Genomic DNA, 21,394 nt, shown 5'->3' on the forward strand with positions numbered 1-21,394 from the left:
ACTCCATACTGTTTTCCACAGTGACTGCACCAGTCTGCATTCCCACCAGCAGTGCACGAGGGTTCCTTTTCCTCCATGTTCTCACCAGCACTTGTCATTGATTGATTTGTTAAGGATAGCCATTCTGACAGGTGTGAAATGGTACCTCATTGTCATTTTGATTTGGGTCTCTTGGATGATTAGTGACTTTGAGCATGTTTTCATATGTCTCTTGACTGGAAAGCATGTGCCCTTGACTGGAATTGAACCTGGGACTCTTCAGTCCACAGGCCGATTCTCTATCCACTGAGCCAAACTAGCTAGGGTCAACATCGTTTATTGAAGAGACTGTCTTGACTCCATTGTATGCTCTTATCTCCTTTGTCAAATATTAATTGAGTATAATGGCTTGGTTCAATTTCTGGATCCTCTATTTTGTTCCATTGGTCTATATGTCTGTTCTTGTGCCAGTACCAGGCGGTTTTGAGAACAGTGGCTTTGTAATATAGCTTGGTATCTGGTATTGTGATTCCTCCAACTTTGTTATTCTTTCTCAGGATTGCTGTGGACCATGCATGTATCTAACAACATCATGAATCTCTCTAGACTTTTGTTCCTCACCAGTACTCCCCCATCCAGAATTAGGATTGTGTTACTTGACTGTGAGCTCTTGAATATAGCTGACTATACAAGGGTTTTCTTCAAACCTCCTTGGAGGCATAGAAGAACTTATTGATATGAAACAAACATTTTCATACACTTTGTTAGGCAGGCTTTATTACCACATAAAGAAAGCAATATGTCTTTCCAAGTGCTACAGTTCATTTTTATAAAGATTAAAAAAAAAGATATTAAGGGAGAGGGAGAGAGGGAGAGAGAGATGTGAAAGCGGAACATCAATTGGCTGCCTCCTGCACAACACCGGGGTTAGAGCCTGAAATCTGGGCATGTGCCCCGACTAGGAATAGAACTGGCGATCCTATGAAACAAACAGTTTCATACACTTTGTTAGGCAGGCTTTCTTACCACATAAAGAAAGCAATACGTCTTTCCAAGTGTTACAGTTCATTTTTATAAAGATTAAAAAAAAGATATTTAGAGAGAGAGAAAGGGAGAGGAAGAGAGGGAGAAAGAGAGGGGGAGAGAGAGAGAGAGAGAGAGAGAGAGAGAGAGAGGTGAACATCGATTGGCTGCTCCTGCACAACACCGGGGTTAGAGCCTGAAACCTGGGCATGTGCCCCGACTAGGAATAGAACTGGCGATCTCTTGGTGCATGTTATGAAGCCCAACCAACTGAGCCACACTGGCCAGGCACTTCCATTAATTTTAACACCAAAAGTTGATTTGCCATGATATGGACACTGTGGCCTATGGTAATAGGTCAAGTACTTAATTAAGTTTGGCACATCCCAGGTAAAGAAGCTGGGGGAAGAGTTTTCCCAGCTGTTTTTCCTATAAGAAGGCTTTCATATTCTGTCATTTATATTATAAAAGAGCTTCTTATTTATAGCTTCACTATTAGACACTGACAGGAGACAAAGAAAAACATTATCAAGGAAAAGCACATGGTGCCTCTTAAATATTATTCAGCAGTTTTAAACATTTAATCTTTCTGAGAAGGGAGCCTTTAGCTACTTTTTAGAAACCACTCCAGTTTGCAAATTAACTGCCTAATATATTTTGTCTTTGCAGCATGCTTTAGTAGTTCCGTATTTGATCAAATTCCCTTTAACATCACTGGGGTTATATTCGAATAATTACTTTAGACTTGGACCCAACACAGATTTCTGAACAGGTAAATTCTAGATAATGAGTAAAAAGTTTTGGTGTCCATGTGTCAGATGGTGGTAGGGGAAGGAAAAACTCATAGTTCAGATGCTAGCACACATTTTATTTCAGGCCTCCTTCGGTGAGATTTCCTCAGAATACAAGGGAACTAGCTTGTGGAGGCTGCCCGTTGTTAAATGGATAAGTGAGACTCTGACATGTGCGAAATCCTGAGAATTACCTTGAAAATCTATTTTCAGAAAAAAAAAACAACCCTTTAGTCAGCTGCCCTTCCGATACAGGTGGTCTCCCAGGCAGCTTTTTCTGTGTGAACAAATGAACAAGTGGAGGAATCTGACCGTTCCATTAGTGAATAAGCTGCTTTTGCAGAAAAATGCAAACTGGATTAAGGCTGGATTTTCTCAGAAAAAGGATAGGATCTAAGACCTGAGATTGGTATTTGGTTTTGACATACACAATACCTTTTAGTGATTGGTCCAATAGTTGGCAGTGGATCTGGAAAGGAAGTCTAGCCTACTCTCATCCACTGGAGGGGAGGACCTGAAGCTTGTACCTTGGGAGCCTGGATGAGCTTGAGGGTTAAGTGATGAGCTGGGCTAGCTCAGGGCAAAATTGTGAAGAAGGGAAAGCCCGATTTTCAGATGCACTCGCACCTCCAACTCAGGCATCTAGTAACTTCTACTGGGGGTACCACAGCTGTCATTTCTCACCTGAGCCTAGATGGATGGTTTGGGATTCCTATTTCAAAAGAAACAAGAAAGTAGTAAAGCAAGCAACAAAACCCAGCAATTTATGCATTTATTTATGATTAAAAGTTAGTAGATACTAATTGCAGAATACTTGGAATATCAGTAAAGAATAAAGGCAATGAGTTACTCTCTATCCATCATTCAGAAATAATGATATTAAATTTTCTGATCATTCAATTTCTATTATACATCACACACATTTTGGTTGGGAGTGGCGGGTATCACAGTTGACCCTTAAGATTATTTTTTACCTTTCTCACCATCAAGATTTATTTGTCCTATATCTCTTCCCTTTAAGATTCGGTTGAATACTAGAGGTACAGTCAGTTCTGTTACAGCATGATATATGCACCCCTGAGAATATTCATGCTCTGCATAACAGCACAGTAAAAACCATAGTGCTTGTGGGAAGATGAGATTAAATAGGCAACACTCAAAAACTTTCTTAGGATAACTATTTGTACATTTTGCTGTAGAAATATTTTTGCATTTGATAATTAGATGCTATCTCAGGAATCAGTGGAGATTTAAGTAATCTATGGCATAAGCAGCCTTCTAATATCCCCCAAATTCTGAGGTCTGAAACATATGCCTTCAAAGGTTTTGAATAAAGACTGGATCTGTAAGGGCGAAAAATGGGTGGCTCATTTTAGGTATACATTTCCATTTTACCAGGGACCATCAGTGCTGTAACATTAGGGGTGACCAATGGCAGGCAGCCTGGTGGAGAGAATGGAGGGTGGTGTGACTGACCACTTACTTCTTTCCTTGTTGTTTTCTTTGACTCCATGATTCCATATTCTAGTCCTTCTCCTTCCCTCTAGCTGTTCTTTCTTAGATTTCATTTAGTGTTTCTCTTCTCCTGCCTATCTCTAACATCAGCGTTTTTAAGGTTGGGGGTCGGGGGCGAAAAAAGTGAAGGGATTAAGAAGTACAAATTGGTTGTTACAGAAGAGTCATGGGGATGTAAAGTACAGCATAGGGAATATAGTTAATAATATTCTAATAACTAGTGCTGGATGGGTGTGGGATTAATTGGGATTGTCATGTATTAAGCTATGGTAATGTCTGGTCACTGGTGAACCCATGATTCAAATGCATTTTAGAGATTGGAGTCCACTACGTTAAATAATAGTATTCCTCAACAACCTTCCCCATATTCACTTCTTAGTCTCATTTTGGACTCAATCAATCAATGGCCACTTTATCAGACATCATATATCAGCCCCCATAATATATTTATTTCTACTCTTGGCTTCAGACTCTTTAATATATATAACTGATTTCAGAGAGGAAGAGAGAGACAGGAACATCAATGATGAGAATCATTGATTGGCTGCCTCCTGCACGCCCCCTACTGGAGACCCAGCCCGCAATCCGGCATGTGCCCTGATCAGGAATCGAACCGTGATCCTGGTTCATAGGTTGACGCTCAACTACTGAACCACATAAGACAGGAGGCCTTCAGACTCTTATGAGATGTCCTATCGGCTTTACAAAGTCAGTATATTTAAATCTAGACTCATCTTCTCCTGGAACCATAATCATTCCAGTTTCCCAGACAAAACTCTCAGCTCATCTTTGATTGTTCTCATTGTCAACATCCACACCCTTTGTCCACGGTTGAAATAGCTCTCCAATCTTTCCAGTTTTCTTCTTTCCCAAACCTAAGCCACCATTCTCTCCTGCCTGGACCACTGCAGAAGCATGACCTTCCCTTTCCAGACAGACCTTGTCCCATCCAATCTCCATGCTGGAGCCTGACTGATCTTCTTAAAAGGCAAGTCAACATGCCACTCCCCAGATTCAAAACACTTCAGAGCAGACAAGGCTCCAGGCATCATCACTCAGTAAAGCCCAAACGCCTCACCAAGGCCTGCAAGGCTCTGCTTAGCTCTCCGGCCTCATCTCTGTGGGCCTGTTCCCTGTGATACTCAGCCCCCCATTTTATTTGGATCTGTCTGCCAAGCGCTCCTAGACACCTCATCCTTACCTCTCAGAACACTCATTGTACTATATGATTATTTGCTTAATTATCCATTTCCTCCATCATCAGACTTTAAGCTCCATGATAGCAGGACCCTGCCTGTCTTGCTTGTTATTGATTATGCCCTTGGAAAGCACTCAATTACTGTCTGTTGAACAGATGAATAAATAAATTATTTTGGCAAGTGTGGATGTGAAGGGAGGGGTGAGGCCTTTTATGCTTCTCAAGCAATACTGGTGAGGATGGCTGGCCAGTTCGATTTAGTTCAAGACAACTCAATTTAGCAAACAGTGTTTATTGAGTATTTATTATGCTCTATTGGGCATGTCACAAGTTGGAGAAGACAAGGCCTCTGTCCCCAAAGCCCCTAACCTAACCGGTTGCTTGCTGGATTCCAGCTGTTCATGGACAGGTGGCTCAGAACCACAAGGCCACTGATGCCCTGACTTCAGGAACTGCCTGTACTCTGCCCTTCAGGTGTTTGACCAGATTATACTTGAATTTGCCACGTTCATTAGCATTAAAAAAGAACTGTGTAATGAATCCATTCTCTAAAGGACAGTCCAATACCACACTGCCAGCTATGTGCCCATGGCCACTGGGAGACAAGTAATTTCTGTCTAAGATTATATATATAGCAGAAGTTACAGCAGAAGTAGCAGTTAAGTAGAAATCTTAATTTCATCATTTAGCCAGTTGATCTTGGCAAGTCTTGGTTTTCTCATGTATAAATAAAGATAATTGCTTGGTCAGAGTGGCTCAGTTGATTGAGCATCATCCTGTGCACCAAAAGGTTGCCGGTTTGATTCCTGGTCAGGGCACATACCTGGGTTGTGGGTTTGATTCCCAGTCGGGGCTAAGATTTATAGAATACTTACTCTATGCTGGGCATTGATCTAAGGCAGGGGTGGGCAACCCCCGGCATGCGTGCCAAACACGGCATGCCAATAATTTTTGCTGGCATGCAAAACCCTCTCTTATAATCTTCCATTTACAATTTTTTTCTTAATATCGACTTTTTTATTTTTCAGATAAATTCAGTGTAGGTGCATCTTAGATAAATAAATAATTTTACATAACATTATTATTTCTTCAAGGTTCTTCACATACATACACCTTAAGAGATATCAAGTAGGCGTAACATGTTCTCAAAAAATTAGGGTTGGTACGCAGAAGAATTTTGAGTCAGAGATTTTGCTGGTTTTGGCACGCACTCACAAAAAGGTTGCCCACCCCTGTCCTAAGCGCTTACCTCATTTAATCTTTGCAACAGTCCTAAGCAGTAGATAGTAATACAATCTTCATGTTACAGATGAGGCTAGTGAGGCTTATGTAACTCTTCCATGCTAACAGTGAGTGAGTGGAAGCACTAGAATTTCCCCAGCCCGCAATCCGGCATGTGCCCTGATCAGGAATCGAACCGTGATCCTGGTTCATAGGTTGACGCTCAACTACTGAACCACATAAGCCAGGAGGCCTTCAGACTCTTATGAGATGTCCTATCGGCTTTACAAAGTCAGTATATTTAAATCTAGACTCATCTTCTCCTGGAACCATAATCATTCCAGTTTCCCAGACAAAACTCTCAGCTCATCTTTGATTGTTCTCATTGTCAACATCCACACCCTTTGTCCACGGTTGAAATAGCTCTCCAATCTTTCCAGTTTTCTTCTTTCCCAAACCTAAGCCACCATTCTCTCCTGCCTGGACCACTGCAGAAGCATGACCTTCCCTTTCCAGACAGACCTCGTCCCATCCAATCTCCATGCTGGAGCCTGACTGATCTTCTTAAAGGCAAGTCAACATGCCACTCCCCAGATTCAAAACACTTCAGAGCAGACAAGGCTCCAGGCATCATCACTCAGTAAAGCCCAAACGCCTCACCAAGGCCTGCAAGGCTCTGCTTAGCTCTCCGGCCTCATCTTTGTGGGCCTGTATCCTGTGATACCCGGCCCCCCATTTTATTTGGGTCTGTCTGCCAAGCGCTCCTAGACACCTCATCCTTACTTCTCAGAACACTCATTGTACTATATGATTATTTGCTTAAAAAACAATATAGGATTCCACAGGGGTGAGACACATTTGAAGGAGATAACGTTTGGGTCAAAGGTTCAGTCCTTGGCGTATAACTGCCTCACTCTCACTGAAGGTCAAATAACCAAAGTTCCTTAGTTATACCTGCTGCAAGGTAACTGAGGCTGCCTATGGACATATTCATGTTGTTCTTTCAAGGAAAGATTGAAAATTATCCATTTCCTCCATCATCAAACTTTAAGCTCCATGATAGCAGGACCCTGCCTGTCTTGCTTGTTATTGATTATTTCCTTGGAAAGCACTCAATTACTGTCTGATGAACAGATGAATAAATAAATTATTTTGGCAAGTGTGGATGTGAAGGGAGGGGTGAGGCCTTTTATGCTTCTCAAGCAATACTGGTGAGGATGGCTGGCCAGTTCGATTTAGTTCAAGACAACTCAATTTAGCAAACAGTGTTTATTGAGTATTTATTATGCTCTATTGGGCATGTCACAAGTTGGAGAAGACAAGGCCTCTGTCCCCAAAGCCCCTAACCTAACCGGTTGCTTGCTGGATTCCAGCTGTTCATGGACAGGTGGCTCAGAATCACAAGGCCACTGATGCCCTGACTTCAGGAACTGCTTGTACTCTGCCCTTCAGGTGTTTGACCAGATTATACTTGAATTTGCCACGTTCATTAGCATTAAAAAAGAACTGTGTAATGAATCCATTCTCTAAAGGACAGTCCAATACCACACTGCCAGCTATGTGCCCATGGCCATTGGGAGACAAGCAATTTCTGTCTAAGATTATATATATAGCAGAAGTTACAGCAGAAGTAGCAGTTAAGTAGAAATCTTAATTTCATCATTTAGCCAGTTGATCTTGGCAAGTCTTGGTTTTCTCATGTATAAATAAAGATAATTGCTTGGTCAGAGTGGCTCAGTTGATTGAGCATCATCCTGTGCACCAAAAGGCTGCCCATTTGATTCCTGGTCAGGGCACATACCTGGGTTGTGGGTTTGATTCCCAGTCGGGGCTAAGATTTATAGAGTACATACTCTATGCTGGGCATTGTCCTAAGGGCTTACTTCATTTAATCTTTGCAACAGTCCTAAGCAGTAGATACTAATATAATCTTCATGTTACAGATGAGGCTGGTGAGGCTTATGTAACTCTCCCATGCTAACAGTGAGTGAGTGGAAGCACTAGAATTTCATCCAGGCAGCCCTGCTCCAGAATCCATTCCTTCAGTCACTATGCTTCCTCCTTGGGATTGAGGTTAATTGAAGATATGGATACAGTTTCTGTTCTGTTATTGGGGAAAACATAACAAAATATTTTTAAAGGGGGCTTATTTTATTTTACTTTAATTCTAATTCTTAAGCCCAGTGGCTGTCTTCAATCCAAATTTTTGCTCTATTTACTATATTTATTATCTTTATTATGTGGTATAACGAAAGTAATTTTACATCATCGTAAGAGTTTTTGTCTAAGTGCCAGCAGACAAACAGTGATGTAAAGAAACATTTATCTGTCGTTGACTCATAGTAAGCTTTCAATACATACTCGTACTGTCTTCCTGCAGCCTTGCTCTTACTTCTGTGGGGCTCGAGCTTTCCAGCTTTTTTGTTTGCTTGTTTGTTTTTTAAAAACAATATAGGATTCCACGGTGATGAGACACATTTGAAGGAGATAACGTTTGGGTCAGAGGTTCAGTCCTTGGCATATAACTGCCTCACTCTCACTGAAGGCCAAATAACCAAAGTTCCTTAGTTACACCTGCTGCAAGGTAACTGAGGCTGCCTCTGGACATATTCATGTTGTTCTTTCAAGGAAAGATTGAATATAGGGGCAGGAACATAAATGAATATGCTGTAGCCATACATTTATAGACATTTACATTTATGCTCATTAAAGCCTAATTAAAATATGAATTAATGCAGTAAGTAGGCCCATCCGCAAAGAGTACCTTTTGTGAAGTAGCTGCAGCATTTCAAGAGGTTAAATGCTTTAAGATTCACATTTGGGCTTCAATCCATTTGAAGGTAGATTCTGAAGAGACTTTAAAAATGTATGTGAAAACATATGTGCATTAAATAAATAAATAAGATTGCCCTAGCCAGTTTAGCTCTGTGGATAGAGTGTTGGCCTGTGGACTGAAGCGTCTGAGGTTCCATTCCAGTCAAGGGCACATGCCCAAGTTGTGGGCTGGATCCTAAGTAGGGGCCTTGCAAGAGGCAGCCAATCAATGATTTTCTCTCATCACTGATGTTTCTATCTCTCTCCCCCTCTCCTTTCCTCTCTGAAGTCAATAAAAATATATTAAAAATATAAATAAGATTGCAGAGTTAGCATTTAGAGAAACTGACATTAAAGGAGCATAGGCAATCCTTAACTCAGAACATGGAGAGAAATATCTAAGTGTTGTTCTGGGATGAATTTGCTTTCCTGTAATCCTTATGTTTAAGTCCTAACCCCCAGTACCTCAGGATATCACTGTATTTGGAGATAGGGACTTTAAAAATGTGGTTAAGTTAAAATGACATCATTAGGTAGGGCCCAATCCAATATGATTCATGTTCTCATAAGAAGAGAAGATTATGATGCAGACATGTACAGAGGAAAGGCCATATGAAGACAAAGGGAGAGAAGGCCATCTATAAGCCAAGGAGAAAGACCTCGGAAGAAACCAACCCGGCCGACACCTTAATCTCAGACTTTTTGCCCCCAGAATTGTGAGAAAACAAATTTATGTTTTTTTAAGCTACCCACTCTGTGGTACTTTGTTATGGCAGCCTGAGCAAACTAATGCAAGTGGTTTTTATCACTTCCCACCCCTTGACCCTCTTGCCTTTGTTTTTGGAGACACATCATCTACTTGATTTGGCTTTGACTATGACGTGACTCTCAGAATAACTGACAGGTCACCAGAGCTTCATTTCTATATTGCAGGGTTAGCTGAGTCAAGTTTGATGCTGAGAGGCCCTATATACATTTTCAAGTTTATCTTTGAATGGGAACAAAGAAAGGATGCTTGTTATATTTGTAGATGGCAAGAAAGCAGACAGCATAGTTAACCCAAATCATCTTGATTGGTTGAACAAGGACCTGAGACTAAAGTAGAAGAAAAGTGGAAAGAGATAAATAGAAGTTCTTGAGCTTGGAGTTAAACATGTCAATTGCATAAGTGCAAGGTGGGAAAGAAGTTGTTAAACAGTAGTACTAGTATGTATTGAAAGCTTATTATGAGTCAACTGAATGAGGGGAATACCCCCCAACCCAGTGAGCTTATAAGCTATCATTTGAGGAATCCTTGTTTTCAGGTTGCCTAGTGAGAAGATGAGCTGTCTTAGTAAGCAGTGAGTTTCCCATTGTGGGAGGTGTCCAAGCAATGACTGGGTGACCACTTCTCAGGAATGTGGCAGAGGGTACTTACTGCAGTTGAAGACACACCAGTGTTGAGGTTAAACTCACACTACTAGTTGCCTGAGGAATTGAAGACCACCTATCCCCACGTATTTCTGAGGTTTTGTGATTATCCTATATAGTAAAAGGCTGATATGCAAATTGTCCCCTCAACCCACTGGGAGTTCAACCAGGAGTTCGAGCAGGGTGTGGGGCTGGCCAACCAACCACCTGCAGCCTAAATAATAGTACTTAGGAAAACTGAGGGAAGAAAATAGAGATAGCCCTTAATACCAACGACACCAAGTTAATTTCCTTCTTAACCTTCATTTACTTACATCTTCCCTTGAGAGAAATAATTTCTTTCAATGGGGATTCGGAAACAGTGGACTTTGAGTGTATTGAGAATCTGTCTAGCTCTACAACTCCAGATATTGATTGAATTTGATTTATTCTGAGGTTAGTATCTTAAATGATGACATGTTGATCTTGCTTTTACTCTAACTCTGTTGCTTTTAAGATAACAAGAAACAAATTGATCTACATGTGTTTACCTGTGTAGACTAGTGAAATCTTATGCTGGGAAAAAATCCCCGTTTTAATAAGCTTTAAACAAAAAATTCCACCTTAGGTGCTAATTAGAATCTAAATTCAGGTGTTAACCTCTTTGACTGAAAGTGCATGTTGAGTAATTGCAGGAAAGGGGCCAATTTCAGGCACAGCAGTAATTACTGAATTAGTAGAAAAGTTCAAGTAGGGCTTCAGATTTCAGATCATTACTGGGCTTTCTGAGGAACAGCTAATCCTGGCGTGATTGGGCTTCTCACACCTGTGTGTGTGCCCTTGTTTGTGTGTGTGTGAGCAGGAGTGAGTGTGAAGGGAGCCCACTGAAATTTCAAGAAATAACCATACCAGCGATCACAGAATTAGATATCAGTATTTCTTGTTATTTCAAAATATAATTTCCAGGATCTCTGAAGCTTTTCCCCTTTACTTCAAAAATAGGGGAAAAAGAGAATCTGTTTTATCTGATAAAATGCCTTCATTCTTTTTTTTAAAAATATATTTTTGTTGATTTCAGAGAGGAAGGGAGAGGGGGAGAGAGATAGAAATATCAATGATGAGAGAGACTCATCAATTGGCTCCCTCCTGCATGTCGCCTGCTGGGGATCCAGTCCGCAACCCGGGTATGTGCCCTTGACTGGAATCGAACCTGGGACCTTTCAGTCCACAGGCTGACACTCTATCCACTGAGCCAAACCAGCAGGGCTATTCTTTTTTTTCTGTTTTAAATATATTTTTACTAAGTTCAGAAAGGAAGGGCGAGGGAGAGAGAGATAGAAACATCAATGATGAGAGAGAATCATCGATTGGCTGCCTCCTGCATGCCCCCCACTAGGGATCGAGCCCATAACTCGCACATGTATTCCTAACTGGAATCAAACCTGGGGCCCTTCAGTCTGCAGGCTGACACTCTATTCACTGAACCAAACCAGCTAGGGCCCTTCATTCTTAAAATTTAGGTTCTTGCATTATTTACTTCCTAATGTCCTAGGAATTAGTCTTTTATATGCCAGGGAATAGTCACCTCTGATACATATGCTGCATTTGGGGCCTTGGTTGTTGCTGAGGGTGGATCAAGCCCTTAAACCTCCTGTAGTGATACTCTCCAATAATGTAGAAGAGGAAAATATAAGGGAGACTACAGTAGCTTTGTTTGTTGGTACATGGTATGATGTTCAATCATGATGCTATCTTCCACCTTCAAACAACATGTAATGGCTCTAAGGAAAAACAAGACCCATAAAGACAAAATCAACCCACGTGTTCAGGGCACAAAGTAGCTTATGCCCTCCTTCACTATGGTGACTTTTTCTTCACCTCTGAGTATACTTTCAAGTATTAGCTCTGATTCATAAAGTGCTAAATGGTCTGTAGTCTTGTAAAAAGCTCTTTGCTTACCCTAAGAACAATGCTGAGTTATGGCCATCTAGTCACTGACTTACCTCAAAAGTAAAACTTGTGGATATTTATAGCACCAAAGCTAATTATATGAGGACATTTTTCAAGGAGCCTTTCAAATTGAGGGCAAAATAGACATCCTCATTGAAGCACACATTATTTTCTAGTGCTTACATGCAGTGTGTAACATAAAGAAACACACAATAAGCTTCATGCTCTAATGAAGAGTTCACAATCAAATAAGTTATAAACATGTATAAAGTTAAATAGTAATACCTAATAGACAAAATAGCATAAAATAAGCCTAGCTATTCATCAATGTAAAACTAGGTAAATAAATTATGGAACATCTATATAATGGGATACCCCTTAAAAACAATTAAGTAGCTCTGTATGTATTGGTATCTAAAGAGCCTCCAGATATATTTTTAAGATTAAAAAAGCAGAATAATAGATATAGCATTAGCTTATTTGTACAATTAAAAAATAATATCTATTCCTACAAGAAATACAATAGTTAACTAGTTAATGCTATTAACTATAACTAATTAGCTATTATATTTCTTGTAGGACATTTGGAGGGGTGTAATGGGGGAAAATGCAGGACATCTGTGATACTCTCAACAATAAAGATAAATTTTAAAAAACTAAAAAAGTATGCTTATTTAAGTACACATATATATTCATAGATATCATTTTTATTTTATGATTTGCCTTTCCATTTCTTTTTCTTTTAATATAATCAAATGGGTGTTCTTACAGTAATGAAAGCATTTAATTTAACAACATATGGAGATCAAACTGTTTTCTCTGAAGTTAATAGTTCTTGTTTTCAATTTACTTATTGTTTTTAGTTTGGTTTATTTTTGAATATTTATTACCAATTTATCTTTACATACTCTCCAGTTGTCTGAATCTTTTCTCAATATATTTAAGCACATCAGATATTCAATCAACTTCATTTTCCTGGATTCATTCTCCCAGAGTCTGCTGTCTGCTATAATCTGGATCAGTGGTCGGCAAACTGCGGCTTGCCAAACCGTGGCTCACGAGCCACATGCAGCTCTTTGGACCCTTCAGTGTGGCTCTTCCACAAAATACTGGCTCTTCCACAAAATACCGACTTCTGCACATGGGCCATGAAGTTTCAATTGCACTGTACGTGCGCGCCTGCACGTGGTATTTTGTAGAAGAGCCACACTGAAGGGGCCAAAGAGCCGCATGTGGCTCGCGAGCCACAGTTTGCTGACCACGGATCTGGATGGATAACTCCCCGGCACAAATGCCATCCCACCTTTTACAAACTCCTTTCACCACCATCCTGTGAATTCCATCCCTTTTATTGAATAAAATCACCTGCTTACTGGTTTCCCTGTCACCTCCTTTTACTCCTTTGTTTTGATAAAGCATAGTTAACTCCTTTAGCTTGATGAGGTCCATAACTCTTACTTGTTCTCCTTCTCCTTCTATCACCCAAAGATGGGGATATCACTGGAGCAACTTCCAATGACTTGAGATTACCCAATGTGCCCCATGATGTGCTTTCATATGGCTCTTAAGTTGTGCAATGTATAAAATGCTTCACAACCTGGTTGGATTCTACAGTTACTCAAGAAGGCCGGCTGTCTCGTAAGGTTGTCTTGTAGACAATGAACTAGAGAATCATTTGCTCCAAGGTCAGATAGCTCCTTTGCCTACTATAAAGCAGCTTCTGATATAATAGAATCAGAGTTTTGCAGCAGACTGAAAATACTTGAAAGCTATTTTGTGTGCATGGTAGAAGTATGAAACACAGCCTCCACAAAGCCTTGAACGTGTCTGAGTACCTCAGAATGTGATTGTTTACATCAGATTATCAGTGTATTTGTAGGGATAATGAGAGTCTATGACAGGTACGATGTCTTGATGCCAATAGAACATGATTCCCTCATGCAGGTAAAATGAAATTCCCAGGATGCGTTTAAAATAACGAGGGGTATAGGCTACCTGTGTCTAAAGCAAGCAAACAAGCAAATAACACTGACCAAATCATTGTTAAATGAGAGATGCGTGCATGTATGCATGAATGGATGTAGCAGGAAAAAGAGACAAGAGATTCACGGGGAGGCTTTTGCTCAAATGTTTCAATAATGTACAGGGTTTGTGGTTTACAACATCATCAGAGTGTACAATAGCATTATATCCCTGAGAGTTGTGCAGTTATCTCTCCCTCTCTCTTTCTTTTCTTTGCATACAATGGAGGATCTAAGCCTGGATCCATGCCCTACCCAGGACATTTCCTCTTTGTGGCATGTGAGCCATTACCAAAGCTAAGATTTACTGCTTTGGGGATCGGTTCAGAACAAATGTTCCAAACAGCCGTTTGCCTCGGGCAAGGTAATTTTGGACAAATTCAACAAGACTTCAAAGGAAGCCACCTACTACAATGCCTAAGGAGGATAAAGACCTGATTTAAATGAATGTATTGCAATTAGTGGGTATTTACTTTATATGTTGCCAAGTTCTGATAGCTTTCTCTAAGCCTCAGGGAAATAATATATATGTCTACTTCTGGTGAGCTGAAGAAATAGGATATGTGCTTCCCGGAGAGACAGGTGTTGTGAACATACACGGATCTAAAAGGGAGAAAAGACAAAAAGTCCATGAAAGCTGGAGACAAAGAATAGATGCAATGTTTGTTTTAAAACAAAAAACAAAAAAATAAAATAAAAGGTGTGTAAATTGTGTTCTCTCAGCATCCCCCTCCCTCTTCTACACAATTGTGTCTTCCTTGAAAATAGCCTATATTAATTACAGTGAGTGAGGAGGCAAGTTTTAATATCGATAAATGCAGAAAATCCATTTATCAATTAAAGGAGTCTTGGACCACCAAGCTGACTTAGGTACATCCTGGAGTGCTGTGAGTTTAAGCCAATCATTCAGCATGAAGCATTCCAGCAGTAGAGGAAATTAAGGATTAAACTGTGATGGAAGAATGAGAAAGTGAGACCCTGGAAGTATACTGTGAGTGGACTTTAATCAAATCAAGCCAGAAACAGCCCTAATGGAAACCTAATAGCCCGGTGTTCTCATATTGATGTTCACAGTTTCATTTTAGGTCTTACACTTAAAAGTGAGGTTTAGTGTAAGAATCATTGCAGGAAAAGACCAGCACGTTCTCAGTATTTCTCAGAGAAAAAGTGAATGTCAAGAGAGACAGCCCCCAAATTAGTCAAGAAGTATTGTGTGGAGACTTCTGTCTGACGTGAGGGAGGGCAGAAGGAGCCAGATGCCAAAATGTTTTCTAATCTGACTTCTCCTTGCCCTGAAAAGATCCTACGGAGAAAAGGCAAAATGTAGTCACTCTAATCTGTGTTCCTGTTGTTTTTTTTTTCCCAGACAGTACACAATTGAGCAAATAATCTCTCACTGAAAAATCTAATCCAAGACACGGATTTAAAAGCAGGTCGAATTAGTAGAAGTCCATTAATCAGTAAGACGGTCTTACTCAGATTTAAAAACCTGATTTATCTCGATAATTACCAAGCTTTTCTTCCATGGGAAACCCAGCCATATACCTGCATCGTGTATCTCCCTAACCTCTTCCTGAATTTTGGACTCAAACAAAATCGTATTTTGATGATTATTTAGAATTTAGCTGACAGATAAAAACACTAAAACTGGCTTCTACAAAAACCTGCTCAAGTAGCCTTTTGATCATGCTGCTATCTTTTGCTTTTCGAGGCACATTTTCTGATCTTTATCACTAGATATTCTGTGAGCCGGCTGACTGTTTTATGGCTGGTGGCATATTTTCTCCTTGATGTCCTGCAGCATTCTAGCCCTAGAACTTGGCCATTGCCCCTGTATTTCTGGCGTTTCGGAGGCTGTTGCTAGCTGATTCCTGGTGTTTTTGAGGAAGTGAAAAAAGAGAGAGAAACTCATTTAGGAATGGAGAGTGGGGCTTATGATGGCCTGGAGACTATTTATTTGAATCAGTCTTAAACCATCCTGACATGTGCTAATGGCTGAAATGTAGGTGTCTGGTAGGTGTGTGGCCTGGCGTTCCTCTCCCCTGCTGTTTACTTTAGCAGCTTGTCTGTCTGAGAGTTATGATACCACAAAGCCTCTGTAGGGTCTCAGAGCAGGATGCAGCACGCAGGCGGGGAGCAGCAGCCCCTGGGGCGGGCCCTCTAAGCCGCTGCAGGTAGAGCTACAGAGGTGCAGGCGGGTAAGTGTTCACGGGAACAATAAGGAGAGAAGCAGGTGAGCGTAGCCTGGCTTCCCGGGACGTCCTGAGACAATTAGGCAACTGCGATCCTGAAAGGCTCTCCTTTGGAAAGATAAAGGGAACTCTGTTAAGTGACTACTGTCACATTCTGAAACGCCAGGTGATGGGAATTTTTCATTTCCTGGGCCTGCCATTCCACCCAAATCAGATGTTGCTCAGCGCACTTGTTAACAAAGTTGATCTTGGTGATTGGTGGCTTTTAAGTAAGGAAACTTTCTAATTTTTAAAAACACATTAGCAAAGGAATTTATCTCAGATAAGGCAGAGTGAAGTGGCAGTGTAAACAGAGTGGCCTAAAGCCTTTAAACCACACACAGACACACACACACACACACACACACACACACACACGGAGGCAAATAAGAGATGTGAAACAATCAATTTCTTTAATCTGGTGGTCAGACTTTGGCAAATGTTTTTGCCTGTATCATTTCTAAAACAATTACTTCTAACAAAATTTTAATTGTTTATTCCCCCCTTTGACAGTCTATTTTTATCTTTTTTATTATGTAGGTAATATACAAATATAGTATTATTAGAAAAGATTCAAAGAATACTTCCATTCCCACCCCTTCCAACCCTCCCTCCCAGGGCAAACAATCATGCACTCTGTCCTTCCCCCTCTTAGAGGTAAGCAGCTACTGTCAGAGGTCTGCTCTGTACCTTTTGAATGTTCTTTCACCACATTTACATACAAATATAAATTACAGATCACGTTACTTCTGTCCTTTCCTAAGTGCTCAATAGGAAACATTTTATTTAATTTCTAATAGATTCTGAAGAGATAACACTATTTCCTTCTTATAAATAAGAAAATGGAACTTAATGATATTAAGTAGACTGCCAAAAGCCATGGAGACGATAAAGATGCATAGCCCAGCCTGGGAAGGTAGCTCAGTTGGTTAGAGTGTCTTCCCGATATGCCAAAGTTATGGGTTTGATTCCCAGTCAGGGCACATACAAGAATCAATCAATGAATGCATAGATATGTGGAATAACGTTTCTCTCTAAAATCAATAAATAAAAAAAAAAAGATGCATAGCCATGTAAGTGCTTGAAGGCTAGCACACATGGATGCGAGGGAATCATGGGACGGGTGGAAAGGAATGTTGGGTCAGGTAGTGGAGGGCCTTGAATGACCCTGCTGGTAGGCAGCAGGGGAACACCTGAAAAATGTTTGAGCATTAGAGTGACATGATGAAAGTGTAGATTCAATAAAATCCTTTTATTTTTTTTAATTTAAAAAGTTTTATTTTTGCATCCTCACCTGAGGATATTTTTTCCATTGATTTATAGAGAGAGTGGAAGGGAAGGAAAGAGCGAGAAACATTGATGTGAGAGATGTTTTGTAATCTGCTTTTTTTTTTCTCTTTGTGCATACTACAATCACTATTGTAAATCCCGGTTTTGCAGTTTTTATAATTATATTTCTAGCCTGTTAGTAACTAATTCCTAGTCAGTTAAATCTGTGTTCACTAAGGATCTACTTTCATGACTGAATTTAAATATTTCCAAAAGGATTAGTATATACAATTAAAAAATAAGCAGTGAAATGTTTTGCTTGGCGTGATATAGATTGAAAGTTTTCACATTTTTGTACTTTAAGAACTGGTAGATGATCTTTTGGGAACTAGTGCAAAACTGACATATGAGTAAAGGCATTTAGTAACCTAACTACACCTAATTCCATATCATAAAAGAAATGACATTTCATTGTAGAAAATTTAAATACATTTACTTTTATGAAATTTAAAACACACACTCTAATGAGATGTGGAGACTTTATGTCACCATAGAACTATAGAGTTATACAATTAGATACTATATAGCAATTACCAAGGATGAGTTAAGGATATAAAGAATAAAGTGGAAGAGAAGTATGCTTATTTTGCCCGGACTAGTGATAACATTGTCATTAACCAGCTCTAGCCCTTTAATATCAGCAAAAAAACAAAACAAAAAAACCCACACCCATGTCTTGCTTTTTAGCCATTTTATTTTTGTTCATCCCGGACTAGCGATAACATTGTCATTAACCAGCTTGTAGCCCTTTAATATCAGCAAAACAAACCCATGTCTTGCTTTTTAGCCATTTTATTTTTGTTCACTTATTTGTGAGCTCCTAGAAGGTGAAGGCCACATCTAATTCATCTTTTTAGCCTTAGTGCTCAAAAATGTCCAGGTAAAGTGAGTGAAATAATGGCTGAGGAGACCTGCTAAATAGTGGATTTCAATGAGGAAACATACCCTATTTCTGAAGTCTTTCTTTTCATTTTATCACTGAAGTTTCCCAAAGTTGCTCTTTAAATTGATGTCTTTTAAGCAAAAGACTTAGGTGTTAGAGTTGAGGAACAAGTGGTTTTTACGTAGCACAAACTCAATCTTCAAGCTCTAGCTAGATTAGAGAAAGCTATTTAACATATTTTATAGCAACTTAGACCATGAAGAAAGGAACACCTTTGAGAAAGCATGAACTCATTGCTGTTGCACAGTCCCTGTTGCTTGCACACTTTAATGTCTCATTGCAGTGTTGTGTTTCCTCTGCCAGGTGGTCCCTCCTTCTACCTGCTGAACTATTTCTCCTCTTTGAAAGCTCAGCTCACATGCCCCATCTTCTACAGAGCCTTTTCCTCCCTCCCCTTCCATGTCTCCTAACTGGCCAGAATTAGTCATTCTCATCTTTGTGCTCCCATAATGCTTTGTTCACACTTCTGCTTTAACACATCATTTTGCTTTTTTGGTTGTGTCTGTCTTGGCCCATTCATGCTGTTATAACAAAATACCATAGGCTGGGTACCTTATAAACAACAAATACTTATTTCTTACAGTTCTGAGCACTGGAAGTCTGAGATTAGGGTGCCAGAATGGTCAGGTGATGGCCCTCTTCTGGGTCACAGGCTTCTCATTGCAATCTCACATGGCAGAAGGGAGCTCTCTGTGGTCTTTTTTGTAAGGGCACTAATTCCATTCATGAAGGTTCTGCCCTCGTGACCTAATGTCCTCCCACATGCCCCATCTCCTACCATCAGCTTGTGGGTTGGGATTCAACATATGAATTTTGGGGGGACACAAATATTCAATCTATAGCAGTCTATATGGGTCTACCTTTGTTGCAAGGTGGAGTTTTCTGAGGTCTGGAGAAGGTTATTGTTTGCTTTGTAGCCTCAGTATCTGGAATAATACATGATCTAGGGTAGGGACTCCTGAACTTTCATATTTTCAGGGCCCTTCTATTCAGCCTACCCAGCTGTAAATACACTCAAGTCCTCTTTTGTTCTCACTGGCTGCTGAGCCGAATCTGTGATGATGCACAGCAGACTCAGGATATCCTTTGTGAATGGGCTCTATTGGTCAGTGGCTTCCCAGGCATCTTCAACCCATTGTCAACCCCACAAGAAGGCCCTGTGGGTGGGGTAGGATGGGACTGGGCAGATGCAGTTCTCAGACTCTCTCTTCACACTGCCTCTCACTCCATTGGTCTTCCAATCCCAAATGTACTTAGTCGCCTACAAGTGCCACTCATTAACTGCCCCTACAAACAATAATTAGGAACCACGTTTTAATGCGAAGTGATCCATGTTGCTATTGTCTCCTCCACAGAGTGACTCTCCCACTGCTGCTATTGTGACAGCTCAATAAAAAGGCCAGTAACATGTGGGTTTCTGTTTTTGTTTCTTTACCTGGAGGAAACAAAGACTCCCCTGACGTAATGAGATACTAGGAATCTCAAAAGAGCCCAACAGAACAATACAGATTCTTTTAAAAATGCCATTATTATAAAGCTACCAGGAAGGAATTATTCAGCAATATTCTATGGAGACTGGTTATTGTTAGAGCTCACAGCCCATCACAGGGGGGAGGAACCCAGCTGTTCAAGGCAACCTGTGAGTGTGGGTGACCACAAATGCCATAAGTTGTTAGAGTTCACACTGTCTCCCAGAGACGGACACTAGAAAGCAACAAAGTGATGATTAGAATTGGTTAATACACCTTTTCAACAAATCTCCTAGCATTAAACCAAAAACTTTGAGAGAAGCAAACTTCTTTATTTAAAAAGTGTCTGTCAAGAGTTGCCATGTACAACATAACTCTCAGAGTCCCTACTGAAAACCTATCTACCCCTAGCATTTCCCAGGATTTTCTCCATTTCTTGGTCAAAAGGTTTGGAACATGTCAGCACTAAGATTCTAATTATTTGGCCCGCCTCTGCCAAGGGTCCTCCTTGTGCTCTCAGTGGAAAACCCTCCTAATTGCCATAGAATGCTCCAGGTGAGACAAATGACATCTCATTGTTGGATTGGCCTGGTGCTCAGGAGCACCATGGGAAAGAATTTGGATGCTCTTGACAGTTGTGATTCAGACTTTGATGGTTGTAACTGATGGACTGGGCTGGGGTGCTGCTGCTGAAGTCACATTCCTGAGAGAAAAATTACCCAAAGTAAGGAGTTTGGCATGATGCTAGACTAGATGCAGCAGCAGGTATTGTCACTGGAAAGATGGAGTGTTTCCAAGAACAGGCATGTGAGCCCACCTGGACCACATCCCCCAAGAGGGCTCTATGCCTTGTCAATGAGGGGATTATGAAATAAAACTGAAAAACAAAGCAAATATCATTTGGGGTCCCTGCCACTTGAGGTGGGCATTAGAAGGGGACATGTTTCTCTGTTGGATGGAGAGAAGTGTTAGGATTGGGGATTAGGAGGTGGTGACCAGGTTGGGGTGAGAACAGTCATTGGAGGTCAGGAGTGCCCAGTGCTCACCATGGGGCTCTAGTTGGTGCTGAGCATCACATTACCAGGCACTGCTGTGAGGACTGTGGGGAGTTTTCAGAATCCAGAGAAGGTTATTAATTTTAAAGAGAGAATAACCCACGTGGAACACTGGGACATAATGACCAGCAATACAGGGCAGTAACATTTTGAAATAGTACCAACAGCAGAAACACTAGTGATTCAGAGGAAGAAAGGATTTCTGGGAAGGTGACCTGAGGGGGCTTAGAGGAACCATAATAGAAAAACCTTAAAAGAGAGAACATTTAGGTAGTTGGAGGGAGGAAATCGGCAGCAGCACACCTTCCTAAGACCTATGATGTACCTTGATTCTGTTAGAACCTCTGGGCACCTTTTTTGGTGTCTCACCTATTATAACCATTATTCATACTTTGGGTTTTTCAGCTTTCTAGAAGTCATTATGAAGGGCCCTGACTAACTGGAGAGACTCATACAGAAATCCTTG

Source organism: Myotis brandtii, unplaced genomic scaffold, assembly GCF_000412655.1.
Source record: "Myotis brandtii unplaced genomic scaffold, ASM41265v1 scaffold127, whole genome shotgun sequence".
In the NCBI taxonomy this organism is placed as follows: domain Eukaryota; kingdom Metazoa; phylum Chordata; class Mammalia; order Chiroptera; family Vespertilionidae; genus Myotis; species Myotis brandtii.